The sequence below is a fragment of the Hylobates moloch genome, unplaced genomic scaffold (genome assembly GCF_009828535.3).
Source record: "Hylobates moloch isolate HMO894 unplaced genomic scaffold, HMol_V3 SCAFFOLD_5, whole genome shotgun sequence".
NCBI lineage: Eukaryota > Metazoa > Chordata > Mammalia > Primates > Hylobatidae > Hylobates > Hylobates moloch.
The window spans coordinates 81,295,765-81,313,132 of record NW_026652280.1 but is presented as its reverse complement, the minus strand read 5'-3'; the positions used below and the strand labels follow the sequence as shown (position 1 = coordinate 81,313,132).

The 17,368-nt window shown below is 44.6% G+C and overlaps 1 protein-coding gene and 2 pseudogenes across 2 annotated transcripts in view; all 3 read right to left on the bottom strand.

The window, feature by feature from the left end:
• Positions 1-17,368, bottom strand: part of ASRGL1 (asparaginase and isoaspartyl peptidase 1) — a 55,991-nt gene that overhangs the window by 11,265 nt on the left and 27,358 nt on the right. The gene's annotated exons all lie outside the window — the stretch shown is intronic.
• LOC131380652 (protein RCC2-like) lies at positions 6,487-9,163 on the bottom strand (annotated as a pseudogene).
• On the bottom strand, positions 8,840-9,652 carry LOC116468879 (protein RCC2-like; annotated as a pseudogene).

The window sequence follows — 17,368 nt, the reverse complement described above, 5'->3', positions numbered from 1 at the left end:
CCAGTAGCCTATCAATACTGGCAGCCAGCCGAACTTCAGTATCGCCCCCAGAAAATCGGTATCGACAGCCAGGAATGCTTCCAGCACCACAGGGTAGGGCGCTGTATCCTCAGCCGCCCACTGTGACTTAATCCTACAGCACCACCTAGTGGACAAAGTGGTGCATTACATAAAATTATTGATAAGGCAAGAAAACAAGACGACATTGAGGCGTGGCAATTCCCAGTAATATTAGAACTGATGCCACCTGGAGACGGGGCCCAAGAAGGAGCGCGTCCCCTAGCTGGGGCCAGATATGAGTCCTTTTCTATAAAAATGTTAAAAGATATGAAAGAGGGAGTAAAACAGTATGGACCCAACTCCCCTTATATGAGAACATTATTAGATTCCACTGCTCATGGACATAGACTCATTCCTTATGATTGGGAGATTTTGGCCAAATCATCACTCTCACCCTCTCAATTTTTACAATTTAAGACTTGGTGGATTGATGGGGCACAAAAACAGGTCTGAAGAAATAGGGCTGCCAATCCTCCAGTTAACACAGATGCAGATCAACTATTAGGAACAGGTCAAAATTGGAGCACTACTAATCAACAAGCAATAATGCAAAACAAGGCTATTGAGCAAGTTAGAGTTATCAGTCTTAGGGCCTGGGAAAAAATCCAAGACCCAGGAACCACCTGCCCCTCATTCAATACAATAAGACAAGGCTCTAAAAAGCCCTACCCTGATTTTGTGGCAAGGCTCCAAGATGCTGCTCGAAAGTCAATTACCAATGCCCGTAAGGTCATAGTGGAGTGATGGCATACCAAAACGCCAATCCTGAGTGTCAATCAGCCATTAAGCCATTAAAAGGAAAGGTTCCCGCAGGACCAGATGTAATCTCAGGGTACCAGATGTAATCTCAGAGTACGTAAAAGTCTCTAATGGAATTGGAGGAGCTATGCATAAAGCTATGCTTATGGCTCAAGCAATAACAGGAGTTGCTTTAGGCGGACAAGTTAGAACATTTGGGGAAAAATGTTATAATTGTGGTCAAATTGGTCATCTAAAAAAGAATTGCCCAGCCTCAAATAAACAAAATATAACTATTCGAGCTACTACAACAACAGATAAAGAGCCACCTGACTTATGTCCAAGATGTAAAAAAGGAAAACATTGGGCTAATCAGTGTCGTTCTAAATTTGATAAAAATGGGCAACCATTGTCGGGAAACGGGAAACGAGAAGAGGGGCCAGCCTCAGGCCCTGCAACAAACTGGGGCATTCCCAGTTCAGCCCTTTGTTCCTCAGGGTTTTCAGGGACAACAACCCCCACTGTCACAAGTGCCTCAGGGAATGAGCCAGTTACCACAATGCAACAATTGTCCCCTGCCACAAGCGGCAGTGTAGCAGTAGATTTATGTACTATACAAGCAGTCTCTCTGCTTCCAGGGGAGCCCCCACAAAAAATCCCCACAGGGGTATATGGCCCACTGCCTGAGGGGACTGTAGGACTAATCTTAGGAAGATCAAGTCTAAATCTAAAGGGAGTTCATATTCATACTGGTGTGGTTGATTCAGACTATAAAGGCGACATTCAATTGGTTATTAGCTCCTCAATTCCTTGCAGTGCCAGTCCAGGAGACAGGATTGCTCAATTATTACTCCTGCCTTATATTAAGGTTGGAAACAGTGAGATAAAAAGAACAGGAGGGTTTGGAAGCATTGATCCGGCAGGAAAGGCTGCATATTGGGCAAGTCAGGTCTCAGAGAGCAGACCTGTGTGTAAGGCCATTATTCAAGGAAAACAGTTTGAAGGGTTAGTAGACACTGGAGCAGATGTCTCTATCATTGCTTTAAATCAGTGGCCAAAAAATTGGCCTAAACAAAAGGCTGTTACAGGACTTGTCGGCATAGGCACTGCCTCAGAAGTGTATCAAAGTACTACGATTTAACATTGTTTAGGGCCGGATAATCAAGAAAGTACTGTTCAACCAATGATTACTTCAATTCCTGTTCATCTGTGGGGTCGAGATTTATTATAACAACGGGGTGTGGAAATCACTATGCCTGCTCCATTATACAGCCCCACGAGTCAAAAAGTCACGACTAACTTGGGATATATACTAGGAAAGGGACTAGGAAAAAATGAAAATGGCATTAAAGTCCCACTTGAGACTGAGAGAAATCAAGAAAGAAAAGGAATAGGGTATCCTTTTTAGGGGCGGCCACTGTAGAGCCTCCTAAACCCATTCCATTAACTTGGAAAACAGAAAAACCGGTACGGGTAAATCAGTGGCCGCTACCAAAACAAACACTGGAGGCTTTACATTTATTAGCAAAGGAACAATTAGAAAAGGGACATATTGAGCCTTCATTCCCGCCTTGGAATTCTCCTGTGTTTGTAATTCAAAAACAATCCAGCAGATGGCATATGTTAACTGACTTAAGAGCCGTAAATGCCGTAATTCAACCCATGGGGCCTCTCCAATCTGGGTTGCCCTCTCCGGCCATGATCCCAAAAGTCTGGCCTTTAATTATAATTGATCTGAAGGATTGCTTTTTTACCATTCCTCTGGTGGAGCAGGATTGTGAAAAATTTGCCTTTCCTATACCAGCCATAAATAATAAAGAACGAGCCACCGGATTTCAGTGGAAAGTGTTACCTCAGGGAATGCTTAATAGTCCAACTATTTGTCAGACTTTCGTAGGTCAAACTCTTCAACCACTTAGAGACAAGTTTTCAGAGTGTTATATCATTCATTATGTTGATGATATTTTATGTGCTGCAGAGACAAATTAATTGACTGTTATACATTTCTGCAAGCAGAGGTTGCCAACTCAGGACTGGCAGTAGCATCTGATAAGATTCAAACCTCTACTTTTCATTATTTAAGGATGCAGATAGAAAACAGAAAAATTCAGCCACAAAAAATAGAAATAAGAAAAGACACATTAAAAACATTAAATGATTTTCAAAAATTGCTAGGAGATATTAATTGGATTTAGCCAACTCTAGGCATTCCTACTTATGCATGTCAAATTTGTTCTCTATCTTAAGAGGAGACCCAGATTTAAATAGTAAAAGAATATTCACTCCAGAAGAAACAAAAAAATTTAAATTAGTGGAAGAAAAAATTTAATCAGCACAAATAAATAGAATAGATCCCTCGGGCCCACTCCAACTTTCGATTTTTGCTGCTGCACATTCTCCAACAGGCATCACTGTTCAAAATACTGATCTTGTGGAGTGGCCATTCCTTCCTCACAGTACAATTAAGACTTCTACTTGTACTTGGATCAAATACCTACATTAATTGGTCAGGCAAAATTATGAATAATAAAATTGTGTGGAAATGACCCAGACAAAATAGTTGTTCTTTTAAACAAGGAACAAGTTAGACAAGTGTTTATCAATTCTGGTGCATGGCAGATTGGTCTTACTGATTTTGTGGGAATTATTGATAATCATTACCCCAAAACAAAAACCTTCCATTTTTAAAATTGACTACTTGGATTTTACCTAAAATTATCAGACATGAACCTTTAGAAAATGCTCTGACGGTGTTTACTGGTGGTTCCAGCAGTGGAAAGGCAGCTTACACAGGGCCAAAAGAGCAAGTAATCAAAACTCATTAGCAATTGGCTCAAAGAGCAGAGTTGGTTGCAGTCATTACAGTGTTATAAGATTTTAATCAACCTATTAATATTGTATCAGATTCTGCATATGTAGTACAGGCTACAAGGGATGTTGAGAGAGCTCTAATTAAATATAGCATGGATGATCAGTTAAACCAGCTGTTCAATTTATTACAACAAACTGTAAGAAAAAGAAATTTCCCATTTTATATTACTCATATTCGGGCACACACTAATTTACCAGGGCCTTTAACTAAAGCAAATGAACAAGCTGACTTACTGGTATCAACTGCATTCACAAAAGCACAAGAACTTCATGCTTTGACTCATATAAATGTGGCAGGATTAAAAAACAAATTTGATGTCACATGGAAACAGGCAAAAAATATTATACAACATTGCACCCAGTGTCAAGTCCTACACCTGCCCACTCAAGAAGCAGGAGTTAATCCCAGAGGTCTATGTCCTCATGTGTTATGGCAAATGGAGTCACGCATGTACCTTCATTTGGAAGATTATCATATGTTCATGTAACAGTTGATACTTATTCACATTTCATATGGGCAACCTGCCAGACAGGAGAAAGTACTTCCCATGTTAAAAAACATTTATTATCGTTTTGCTGTAATGGGAGTTCCAGAAAAAATTAAAACTGACAATGGACCAGGATACTGTAGTAAAGCTTTCCAAAAATTCTTAAATCAGTGGAAAATTACACATACAACAGGAATTCCCTATAATTCCCAAGGACAGGCCATAGTCCTTGAACTAATAGAACACTCAAAACTCAATTAGTTAAACAAAAAGAAGGGGAAGACAGTAAGGAGTGCACCACTCCTCAGATGCAACTTAATCTAGCACTCTATACTTTAAATTTTTTAAACATTTACAGAAATCAGACTACTACTTCTGGAGAACAACATCTTACTGGTAAAAAGAACAGCCCACATGAAGGAAAACTCATTTGGTGGAAAGACAACAAAAATAAGGCATGGGAACTAGGGAAGGTGGTAATGTGGAGGAGAGGTTTTGCTTGTGTTTCACCAGGAGAAAATCAGCTTCCTGTTTGGATACCCACTAGACATTTGAAGTTCTACAATGAACCCATCGGAGATGCAAAGAAAAGCACCTCCACGGAGACGGAGACGGAGACACCACAATCGAGCACCATCGACTCGCAAGACGAACAGAATGGTGATGTCAGAAGAACGGATGAAGTTGCCATCCACCAACAAAGCGGAGCCACCGACTTGGGCACAATTAAAGAAGCTGACACAGTTAGCTGAAAAAAAAAAAGCCTTGAGAACACAAAGGTGACACAAACTCCAGAGAGTATGCTGCTTGCAGCTTTGATGATTATATCAATGGTGGTAAGTCTCCCCATGCCCGCAGGAGCAGCTGCAGCTAATTATACCTACTGGGCCTATGTGCCTTTCCCACCCTTAATTCGGGCAGTCACATGGATGGATAATCCTATTGAAATATATGTTAATAATAGTGTATGGGTACCTGGCCCCACAGATGACCGTTGCCCTGCCAAACCTGAGGAAGAAGGAATGATGATAAATATTTCCACTGGGTATTGTTATCCTCCTATTTGCCTACGGAGAGCACTAGGATGTTTATTTTTTTATATTTTTATTTCTTTTTCAGTAGACAATGATGTCGTTTATTTAAAATGTTTACTCCAAGAAATATATATATATATAGACAATTACAGCACTAAACCAGGCAACTTCGACCAAGTCACAACCTCCTCTTTGATTCCCCTTCATGCTAAGCCTCTTTCAAATTCTTTTTCCTGAGCTGGAAGACCAGTCAGATGCCTGCAGGGTCGCGCCAAGCACGTTCCCAGCCGGGCAACTTTGTACCTTTCTCTAGGAGTGCACAACACCCTTCACCCACAACTCCTTGTTTTAAAGGATTTAACCCATTAGGAAGCCCATTTTTCAATCTAAGCTAGAAGGAGGTGCGGGACAAGGCAGTCTTCACTTTGAAGGTCCCTTTCCTGCTCTAGTCCCTGGGCTAGGGTTCTAGAAGAGGCTGGCTGCCGGGTTTACATAAGGCCACCGAAGATCTAAGTCCAGCTCCACCCAGGGCGGCTCCTGCAAAGGCTGGGACCTCGGGTGCTGCGTCCTCAACCCTCTCGGTGACCACGACTCAAAGGAGAGACGTCAAGGGTGCCAGGAGCACAGGTGCCTGGGCTGCGTTCCAGGAAAGAGACCTGTCCAGGGAAACGGATCAGGCTGTCGCATGGAAGCTTGAGTCAGAGATGGTGGTTTTGGGGTGATTTGGACAAATTAGGTTAGTTTAGCAAAGCTCTGAAGTGGCAGAAGCTTCTCCCCTGGACTACTGACTGAACACAGATCAAGAGATGCGTGTGGCATCAGACTAAGTCTTAGAGAGATGCAGGCCAGTCTCCTCCCACAGGGCCTTGGGACTGGCAGGACAGACACTGCTCCATGCCCTCCAAGGGCAGGAGTCACGGTAAGAAGCAACTGGGATGGAAAATAGGGAAAAAAGCAACACCAACTAGATCATTTTTGGCATTTTAACATGGAGACAGTGACAAGTGGTAACAATAGCTAAAGAAAAAAAAAAAACTTGGAGACCAATATTTAACTTTCCCATCCACCCAAATCTCACACTTAAGTTCTAGTCCCATCTCCCCCATAAGCACCACTGAACTAAATATCTATTTTAAAGCATCCAAACCAGTCCAGACCCTCTGGAAACCAAGAGCCCCAGCCCCAGCTGTTGCCTCTCTTGTGTCCAGGCGAGAGGAGGGTTCCGGGAAAGGCACCTCATAACTCACTCAGTGCAGCACACACGGCGGCGAGCTCGGGCATGGGCACTTGACGGGGACGTGGGTGGCAGTCACAGCATCTGTACTGACACGCGAGGAAGGGGACTTCGGTAATGCCAACTATTTGGTACCAGAGCCAAGCAAACGTGACTAAAGGGAGCTGGGTCAGCAGAATGGTACCCCGAGTCTCAGCAACAGGATGGCCTGCACGAGGCAGTATCTAGGCAGGGGAGAAAAGGAGACCAAAGCACAAGGCGATCAAGGCTGCTACAGAAAGGGCTGATCCTTCTTGCAAGGACTGGAGAATGCATTTGACTGCTGGCTGATCAATCTCTAATTGGCGAGTGCGCGTGACAAGGCTCAGCCCTGGCTCTGCAGGGAGCCACGAAGCTGACTCAACTGATACAAATGTTCCCACCTCTGCCCCACCCCCAAGTCCCCATGGTTCCACAGTCACCTGATTTTCATTTGGACTTAACAGCTGAAGTAGATACAAATGGCTAAACACAGATCCCCAATCCCCCACCAGGGGTGACACAGCTGATTCTATAATGTCACAGCCAGAAGGCTGTGGGCATACAGACAGCCAAGAGGAGAAACAGAACTGACACTGGCCTAGGCCGATCTGCAAGAAAAAGTGGGAAAGGAGTGACCTGGATGCTTCTGAAGCATGCGAGCATGATTTTGGATGGAGGTGGGCCGGCGACTTTGCCTAGCTGCTGCTGGTTCCTGTAAAGGACGTTTTTTCTGAGTAAATGGCAATTCCTCTTCCATGTAGCATCCGCTTAGATCATGATGCTAATTATAACTCGAAAGGAGTGTTTTCGGGAGTGTATTCAGGAGAGGAAGAAAGAAACAAAAAAAACCTAGATTGCTCGAAGTTTCTGCCTCTTTTGTAGGAATGGTAAGTCAACTATGAGCAAGTATTTTAATTTGACATTAAGGGAAAAAAAAGGGACTTTGGAAAGCATACAGAAAAAAAGGTAGTTAACGTTGGATCATTTGTAAAACGGAACCTCAGGGAGTCTAAACAAAAATGCACCTTCGGTCAACTTTTGCTTTTTTAAATTCCTCGTTTGACTTCCCGTCCCAGTGCACATGGAAATGACAGATGCCGTGAGAGGTGTGGAGTCGGAGGAGTCTCCGGGAGCATCAGAGGGTTCGGGGGCTGTATTATGGCAGTTCCTTGATCTTTTCTTTCTCAGTCTCACTTTCATCTCTTGCTATCACAAAGGAGTGTGAGTAGTCCATGGCGACCTGCTCTGAGAAAATGCCATGCAGAGTCTTCACCTCCTTGGCTGTAGTGGAAGACTTGGGCTTGTGGTCCCTATAGCCCAGTTCCCCAAAGGTCGGTGATGGGTCCCAGCTGATGGTGCTCTCGTCAGCGGCCACAATGCTGCTGCTCTTCCCACAAGCCAGGCTCTGGATTCTCCAGCCGCAGAAGTCCTGCACTGCTTTTGGGTACAAGGTAGATTCACGGGAGGTGTTGGTGGCCCCCCAGAAAAACAGACCACCCACTTCACTGATGGCAAAGAAGCAGGTGTAACCAGCATAGATCTGGGAAGTCCCATGCCCAGGGAAGTCAAACAGCTTCACCAGGCAGGGGACCATCTCATCCTTCTGCTCTGCGTGGCCCAGCCAGCCATAGCCACCGAAGCCCCAGGAGAAGACTCACTTCTGGGAGTCCAGGACCAGCGTGTGGTTAGCGCCACAGGCCACGCCTCGCATAACCAAGTTTGGTACAGGAAGAATCTGTCCGTCTTTTGTCTTCTCAATGAAGATGGCCACTAGCGGGGGAACTAGTTCGCAGTCATACTCTATCCGCTGTGCCGGGACAATGAACTTCCCATCTGAGTTGTGTCCCAGCTGACCATATTCAGGGCACCCAAAGGAACAGATAAAAAAGGTTTCCTTTGCAGTCCATTATCATACTGAATTCAGCCCCACAGGCCATTTTGGTAATTGGCTGGCCGTTGTACATTATCTGCGCGGGGCTGGGGACAGTGCCTGTCTGGTTGCTAAGGCCCCGCTGCCCCATCTTGTTTTCCCCAAAGGCAAACACGGAGCCCGTTTCCATCAAGGCCAAGGTGTGGTTCCGCGCACATGCTGCAGACACAATCACTTCGTGGCTGAGACCCTAGATGAGTCTGGGGGCTTCTACTCTCTTGATGTCACCATGTCCCAGCTGCCCCTTCTCATTTTGACCCCAGCTCCACAGCTTCCCTTCCGTGGTAATGAGGAGGCTGTGTGCAGCACAGGAGCCCGAGACCACTGTCCGCACCCGGACCCCCGCCAGGCACCCATACCGATGGGCCCCCACAAATTCTGACTGATATTGCGGTAAGCAGCTTCCTGTTTGGGTACTTTTTTTTTTTTTTGAGATGGAGTCTCTCTCTGTCGCCCAGGCTGGAGTGCAGTGGCATGATCTCGGCTCACTGCAAGCTCCGCTTCCCGGGTTCATGCCATTCTCCTGCCTCAGCCTCCCGATTAGCTGGGACTACAGGCGCCCGCCACCACGCCTGGCTAATTTTTTTTGTATTTTTAGTAGAGACGGGGTTTCACCCTATTAGCCAGGATGGTCTCCATCTCCTGACGTTGTGATCCGCCCGCCTCGGCTTCCCAAAGTGCTGGGATTACAGGCGTGAGCCACCACGCCTGGCCTTGTTTAGGCACTTATTTTCGACCAGTCAAGTCCCAGTTGGTTGCCCCCAAAATCAAAAGCTGCCTTTTGCATTTTGTGCGGAAGTCCCTGTGGCCTTCTGCAGTGTATTGTGTCCCTAGGTACTTGAGATTAGAGAATGGTGATGACTTTTAACAAGCATACTGCCTTCAAGCACTTTTTTAACAAAGCACAGCCTGCATAGCCCTAAATCCATTAAACCTTGAGTTAACACAGTACGTCTCAAGTTTGACGTGCTCCTTGGTGTGCTCCGGTTCGGTGATGACCACGGCCACGCCGCCCGCCTTGCCTGCCGCCACAAGCCGCGCCGTGCGCTTGCCCCCACTGGGGGCCCAGTTGAGCTCCAGGCCGTCCTCGTCGCCGCTGCTGCTGCTGCCGCCACTGCTGCTACTGCAGCGCTCCAGCCGCTCGCTGGACCCGGCGCCGGCAGTGCCTGCCCGAGCTCGGCTCCTCCCAGGCCGCCACTGCCGCCTTCTTCCTGGGCATGGTTGCGGCTGGTTGGAGGGATGAGAAACAGGAGAGAAAAAGGAAGAGAAGCAACTAACAGACGGATCGGAGGCTTTTTTTTCTGGCTCAGACGAGGGCTCCAGCCCACTCACCAGACACACTTAAAAATGCACCAGGATGTTTAATGCCACAATCCAAAATTGGTTGGTAGAAGTACCTACTGTCGGTACCACCAGTAGACTTACTTATCACATGGTAAGCGGAATGTCACTCAGGCCACAGGTAAATTATTTACAGGACTTTTCTTATCAAAGATCATTAAAATTTAGGCCTAAAGGAAAACCTTGCCCCAAGGAAATTCCCAAAGGATCAAAAGACACAGAAGTTTTAGTTTGGGAAGAATGTGTGGCCAATAGTGCAGTGATATTACAAAACGATGAATTCAGAACTATTATAGATTGGGTACCTTGAGGTCATTGCTACCACAATTGCACAGGACAAACTCAACTGTGTCCCAGTGCACAAGTGAGTCCAGCTGTTGATAGTGACTTAACAGAAAGTTTAGACAAACAGAAGCACAAAAAATTACAGTCTTTCTACCTTTGGGAATGGGGAGAAAAAGGAATCTCTGCTCTAAGACCAGAAATATTAAGTCCTGTTTCTGGTCCTGAACACCCAGAATTATGGAGACTTACTGTGGCCTCATACTGCATTAGAATTTGGCCTGGAAATCAAACTATAGAAACAAGAGATCGTAAGCCATTTTATATGATCGACCTAAATTCCAGTCTAACAGTTCCTTTGCAAAGTTGCGTAAAGCCCTCTTACATGCTAGTTGTAGGAAATATAGTTATTAAACCAGACTCTCAAACTATAACCTGTGAAAATTGCAGATTGTTTACTTGCATTGATTTGACTTTTGATTGGCAGCACCGTATTCTGCTAGTGAGAGCAAGAGAAGGCGTGTGGATCCCTGTGTCCATGGACCGACTGTGGGGGGCCTCACCATCCATCCATATTTTGACTGAAGTACTAAAAGGCATTTTAAATAGATCCAAAAGATTCATTTTTACTTTAATTGCAGTGATTATGGAATTAATTGCAGTCACAGCTAACAGCCACTGTGGCAGGAGTTGCATTGCACTCTTCTGTTCAGACAGTAAACTTTGTTAACGATTGGCAAAAGAATTCTACAAGATTGTGGAATTCACAATCTGGTATTGATAAAAAATTGGCAAATCAAATTAATGATCTTAGACAAACTGTCATTTGGATGGGAGATAGGCTCATGAGCTTAGAACATCGTTTCCAGTTACAGTGTGACTGGAATACGTCAGATTTTTGTATTACACCCCGAGTTTATAATGAGTCTGAGCATCACTGGGACATGGTTAGATGCCATCTACAGGGAAGAGAAGATAATCTCATTTTAGACATTTCCAAATTAAAAGAACAAATGTTCGAAGCATCAAAAGCCCATTTAAATTTGGTACCAGGAACTGACGCAATCACGGGAGTTGCTGATGGTCCCACAAATCTTAAACCTGTCACTTGGGTTAAGACCATCGGAAGTACTATTGTAAATTTCATATTAATCCTTGTGTGCCTGTTCTGTCTGTTGTTAGTCTGCAGGTGTACCCAGCAGCTCCGAAGAGACAGCGACCATGGAGAACGAGCCATGATGATGATGGCGGTTTTATCAAAAAGAAAAGGGGGAAATGTGGGGAAAAGAAAGAGAGATCAGACTGTTACTGTGTCTACGTAGAAAGAAGTAGACATAAGAGACTCCATTTTGTTCTGTACTAAGAAAAATTCTTCTGCCTTGAGATGCTGTTAATCTGTAACCCTAGCCCCAACCCTGTGCTCGCAGAGACATGTGCTGTGCTGACTCAAGGTTTAATGGATTTAGGGCTATGCAGGCTGTGCTTTGTAAAAAAAGTGCTTGAAGGCAGTATGCTTGTTAAAAGTCATCACCATTCTCTAATCTTAAGTACCCAGGGACACAATACACTGCAGAAGGCTGCAGGGAACTCTTGCCTAGGAAAGCCAGGTATTGTCCAAGGTTTCTCTCCATGTGATAGCCTGAGATATGGCCTCATGGGAAGGGAAAGACCTGACCGTCCCCCAGCCCGACACCCCAGCCCGACACCCGTAAAGGGTCTGTGCTGAGGATTAGTGAAAGAGGAAGGCCTCTTTGCAGTTGTGATAAGAGGAAGGCCCGTCTCCTGCTCATCCCTGGGCAATGGAATGTCTCGGTGTAAAACCTGATTGTATGTTCTATTTACTGATAGGAGAAAACCACCTTAGGGCTGGAGGTGAGATGTGCTAGCAGCAATACTGCTCTTTAATGCACCAAGATATTTGTACACGTGCACATCGAGGCACAGCACCTTTTCTTAACCTTGTTTATGACACAGAGACCTTTGTTCACATGTTTTCCTGCTGACCCTCTCCCCACTATTACCCTATTGTCCTGCCACATCCCCCCTCCAAGATGGTAGAGATAATGATCAATAAATACTGAGGGAACTCAGAGACCAGTGACAGCGCGGGTCCTCCGTATGCTGAGCGCCAGTCCCCTAGGCCCACTTTTCTTTCTCTATACTTTGTCTCTGTGTCTCTTTCTTTTCTCAGTCTGTCATCTCACCTGATGAGAAACACCCACAGGTGTGGAAGGGCAGGCCACCCCTTCAACCATTTCACAATATCTACTGGAACTGATCATATGCACATTCCATGACTCAGCAATTATACACCTGTGTATCTGTTCATCAGAAATGTGAACAGGTGTTCACCAAAAAAGCACAAGTGTTCACAGCAGCAGTAGGTGTAATACAGTAGTCCCCCCTTCTTTTCAGGGGATACGTTCCAAGACCCTCAGTGGATGCCTGAAACCTCAGCTAGCACTGACTTCTATAAACACTGTTTTCCCCTATACTGTATGTACATATCTATGATAAAGTTTAGTTGATAAATTAGGCACAGTAAGAGATTAACAATAATAAAATAATACAATTATAACAATATACTGTAGTAAAAGTTATGTGAATGTGGTCTCTTTCTCAAAACATCAGACCGCGGTTGAGTGTGGGTAACTGAAAGCACAGAAAGTGAAACCGCAGATAAGGGGGAGCTACTGTAACCCTAAAGTGGTTACAGTCTCAAACTCCTGACCTCAAGTAATCCACCTGCCAGGAAAAAAAATTAAAATCTTTTATTATTTATTTATTTTTGAGATGGAGTCTCGCTCTGTTGCCCAGGCTGGAGTGCAGTGATGTGATCTCGGCTCACCGCAACCTCTGCCTCCCGAGTTCAAGCTATTCTCCTGCCTCAGCCTCCCGAGTACCTGGGACTACAGGCGTGTGCCACCATGCCCAGCTAATTTTTGTATTTTTAGTAGAGATGGGGTTTCACTATGTTGTCCAGGCTGGTCTCGAACTCCTGACCTTGTGATCTACCTGCCTCAGCCTCCCAAAGTGCTGGAATTACAGGCATGAGCCACTGCACCCGGCCTATTTTATTTCATTTTTGAGATGGAGTTTTGCTCTTGTTGACCAGACTGGAGTGCAATGGTGTGATCTCGGCTCACTGAAACCTCCACCTCCTGGGTGCAAGTGATTCTCCTGCCTCAGCCTCCCAAGTAGCTGGGATTACAGGCATGTGCCACCACACCCGACTAATTTTGTATTTTTAGTAGAGACAGGGTTTCACCATGTTGGTCAACTGGTCTCAAACTCCTGAGCTCAAGTAATCCACCCGCCTCAGCCTCCCAAACTGCTGGGATTACAGGAGCGAGCCGCTGTGCCTAGCCCTAAAATCTTTTTTTTTTGAGACAGAGTTTTGCTGTTGTCCAGGCTGGAGTGCAGTGGCGCAATCTCTTCCGGGTTCACGCCATTCTCCTGCCTCAGCCTCCCGAGTAGCTGGGACTACAGGTGCCCGCCGCCACGCCCAGCTAATTTTTTGCATATTTAGTAGAGACAGGGTTTCACCGTGTTAGCCAGGATGGTCTCGATCTCCTGACCTCGTAATCCACCCACCTCAGCCTCCCAAGCTGCTGGGATTACAGGCGTGAGACACTGTGCCTGGCCCTAAAATCTTTCATATGGCAAAAATACGATAGCAAAAGCAAAATAAAAACAGCAGATTTGGGATTTTTAAAAAAATTTTATTTACAGCAGAACATAACCTTAAGGATGATAAGAAAGAGCCAGGTGCAGTGGCTTGTGCCTGTAGTTCCTGCTACTCAAGAGGATGAGGTAGGAGGACCACTTGAGCCCAGGAGCTCAAGGCCAGCCTGAGTGACATAGAGAAATCCCATCTATCTATAAAGAATGTTAAAAAAGTAAAAGAAAAAACAATGAGACTGATAAGAAAGGGAAAAAAGAACTCAAAGGAAAAAATGAGTGGACAAAAATAGGCAAATTCGTAAAAAGGAAAATCCCATAAACAAATGTAAAATGCTCAAACTCATTGTCAGGGAAGAGCAAATTAAAGTAACAGTGTTACCCTTTACCTGTTAGATAAGGAAGGAGGGTTCTCCCAGTCCTGCTGGTGGCAGGCCCACCTCTAACATTTGCAAGGGGCCATGGCAACAATACAAATACAACTGGAGGCCCACGTACCATATATTTAATACTTGGAAGTTATAAGTATGTTCTATCCTGTTACTGTGGTAAACGTATTTTGAAAAATCAGTATTTTTCTTGTATATATGTTCCATTGTACATAAGGTAAACTTTTTTTTTTTTTTTGAGACAGTCTTGCTCTGTGGCCCAGGCTGGAGTGCAGTGGTGTGATCTCGGCTCACTGCCACTTCCATCTCCCAGGTTCAAGTGATTCTCCTGCCTCAGCCTCCTGAGTAGCTGGGATTACAGGCATGCACCACCATGCCCGGCTAATTTTTTGTATTTCAGTAGAGATGGAGTTTCACCATGTTGGCCCCAGGGTTGTCTTGAACTCCTCAGCTCAGGCAATCTGCCTGTCTTGGCCTCCCAAAGTTCTAGGATTACAGGCATAAGCCACTGCAACCGGCCATGAATGTTTTGATATACATAGTGAAATTATGATTACAGTCAACCAGAATAACATACCTATCATCTCAGTTACCTTTTTTTGTGGTAAGAGTACCTAAAATCTACTTTTTTTTTTTTTTTTTTGAGACGGAGTCTTGCTCCGTTGCCCAGGCTGAAGTGCAGTGGCACCATCTCAGCTCACAGCAACCTCTGCCTCCTGGGTTTAAGGAATTCTCTGCTTCAGCCTCCCAAAGAGCTGAGATTACAGGCGTGTGCCACCAGGCCCAGCTAATTTTTCTGTATTTTTAGTAGAGATGAAGTTTCACCATCTTGGCCAGGCTGGTCTTGAACTCCTGACCTCATGATCTGCCCACCTTGGCTTCCCAAAGTGCTGGGATCACAGGCGTGAGCCACTGTGCCCAGCCTCTTTTTCCTTTTTGAGACGGAGTCTTGCACTGTTGCCCAGGCTGGAGTGCAGGGGCATGATCTTGGCTCACTGCAACCTCTGCCTCCCGGGTTCAAGCGATTCCCCTGCCTCAGCCTCACGAGTAGCTGGGATTACAGGTGCCCACCACCATGCCCGGCTAATTTTTGTATATTTAGTAGAGATGATGGGGTTTCACCATGTTGGACGGGCTGGTTTCAAACTCCTGATCTCAGGTGATCCACCCACCTTGGCCTCCCAAAGTGCTGGGATTAGAGGCATGAGCCACTGCATCCGGCCTCTAAAATCTACTCTTAGCAAATTTCCAGTACACAATATTATTAGCTATAGTCCTAATATTATACTTCTCCAGACATACGCATGCTACATAACAGTAATTTTGTCCCCTCTGGCTTACACCTTTCCATTTCTCCCACCCCTGGTAACTACCATTCCATTCTTTGTTTCTATGTATTCAATGTTTCTTTCTTTTTTTTTTTGAGATGGAGTTTTGCTCGTCACCCAGGCTGGAGTGCAATGGCGCAGTCTCGGCTCACTGCAACCTCTGCCTCCTAGGTTCATGCAATTCCACTGCCTCAGCCTCCCAAGTAGCTGGGATTACAGGCACCCGCCACCGCGCCCAGCTAATTTTTATATTTTTAGTAGATATGGGGTTTCACCATGTTGGCCAGGCTGGTCTCGAACTACTGACCTCAGGTGATCCGCCTGCCTCAGCTTCCCAAAGTGCTGAGATTACAAGGCGTGAGCCACCACCACTCCCAGCCTCAATGTTCCTTTTTGTTTTACATTCCACATTTAAGTGAGATCATGTAGTATCTTTCTATGTCTGGCTTATTTCACTTAGTATCATGTTGTTGCAAATGGCAGGATCTCCTCCTTTTCTTACCACGGAATTATATTCCACTGTATATATACATTATACTTTATCCATTCTTCGTTGATGGACAGACACTGTAGTTGTTTCAATATCCTGGCTATTTTGAATAATGCTGCAATGAACATGGAAGTGCAGATATCTTTACTAGATGGTGATTTCATTTCCTTTGGGTATATGCCCAGAAGTGGGATTGCTGGGTTATAAGGTAGTTCTATTTTTAATTTCTTTAGTAGCCTCCATACTATTTTATCTGGAAAAATGTTGAAATGCTATGGTTTTCACATGACCGAAAGCTGACAAACTACCAACGATGACTTAACTTAGTTATTATTGTGTATACCAGGGTCATTTGTTCATCGGCTGGTGATGGCAGATGAATGGCAAACACACACACACACACGCACACATGCACGTGCACACACATACAGACACATTTAATAAATTATGTATTTATTCCATTAAAATTTTTTTCTTGGCTTCATTCCAGGGAGTACTGATGACTTTTTTTTTTCTTTTTTTTTTGAGACGGACTCTTGCCCATCACCCAGGCTGGAGTGCAGTGGTGCGATTTCAGCTCACTGCAACCTCCCCGTCCTGGGTTCTAGCAATTCTCCTGCCTCAGCCTCCTGGGTTCTAGCAATTCTCCTGTCTCAGCCTCCTGGGTTCTAGCAATTCTCCTGCCTCAGCCTCCTGAGAAGCTGGGACTACAGGTGCACGCTGCCATGCCTGGCTAATTTTTTGTATTTTTTAGTAGAGACGGGGTTTCACCATGTTGCCCAGGCTGGTTGCGAACTCCTGAGCTCAGGCAATCCACCCGCCTCGGCCTCCCAAAGTGCTGGGATTACAGGAGTGAGCCACCAAGCCTGGCCTGATGACGTTCTTATACTTAACGTGAAATCTACTGACAAAATGGCAAAAAAGACAATCTTTCTTGAGTCAACATAGTTTTTAGCAAGTTTTTAATTAATTTTAATTTAGAGAAGCTTCCTTCTGCTGAAGCAGCAGCAACTGGAATTACCAACAAAATTCTCAAAGCAGTACTTAGATTTAGAAATGAATACTGATTTTTACATTATCACATTCAAATACTGTATGGATTTATATATAAATTGTGATTGCAGAGTGTATTAAAATTTTTAACTTGATCGTATAAATCACAATCACTTAGTCGTTTTTATAATCTTTTAAACAGTATCTAGGTCTATGCAGATAAATTCTTTTAAGTTTTGATGCTGGTATATTCTGAAGAAAATAAAAAACAGGAGAATGTTATTCAATTTTGTTCAAATCTCTCTTCAGATGATACTATGCTCAGATTTATAATGAATTGAAAAATACTCTCTATAGAAACTGGTTTAGGGATTATCTGCCTATGAATTTTCTTCAAGCTAGGTAAATATTTTTGTTCCCTTGTTTCAATTTCCCTGGATTTTGCTGGAACATCATTTTTGTTGTATATCTCACATGCAGTTTTGATT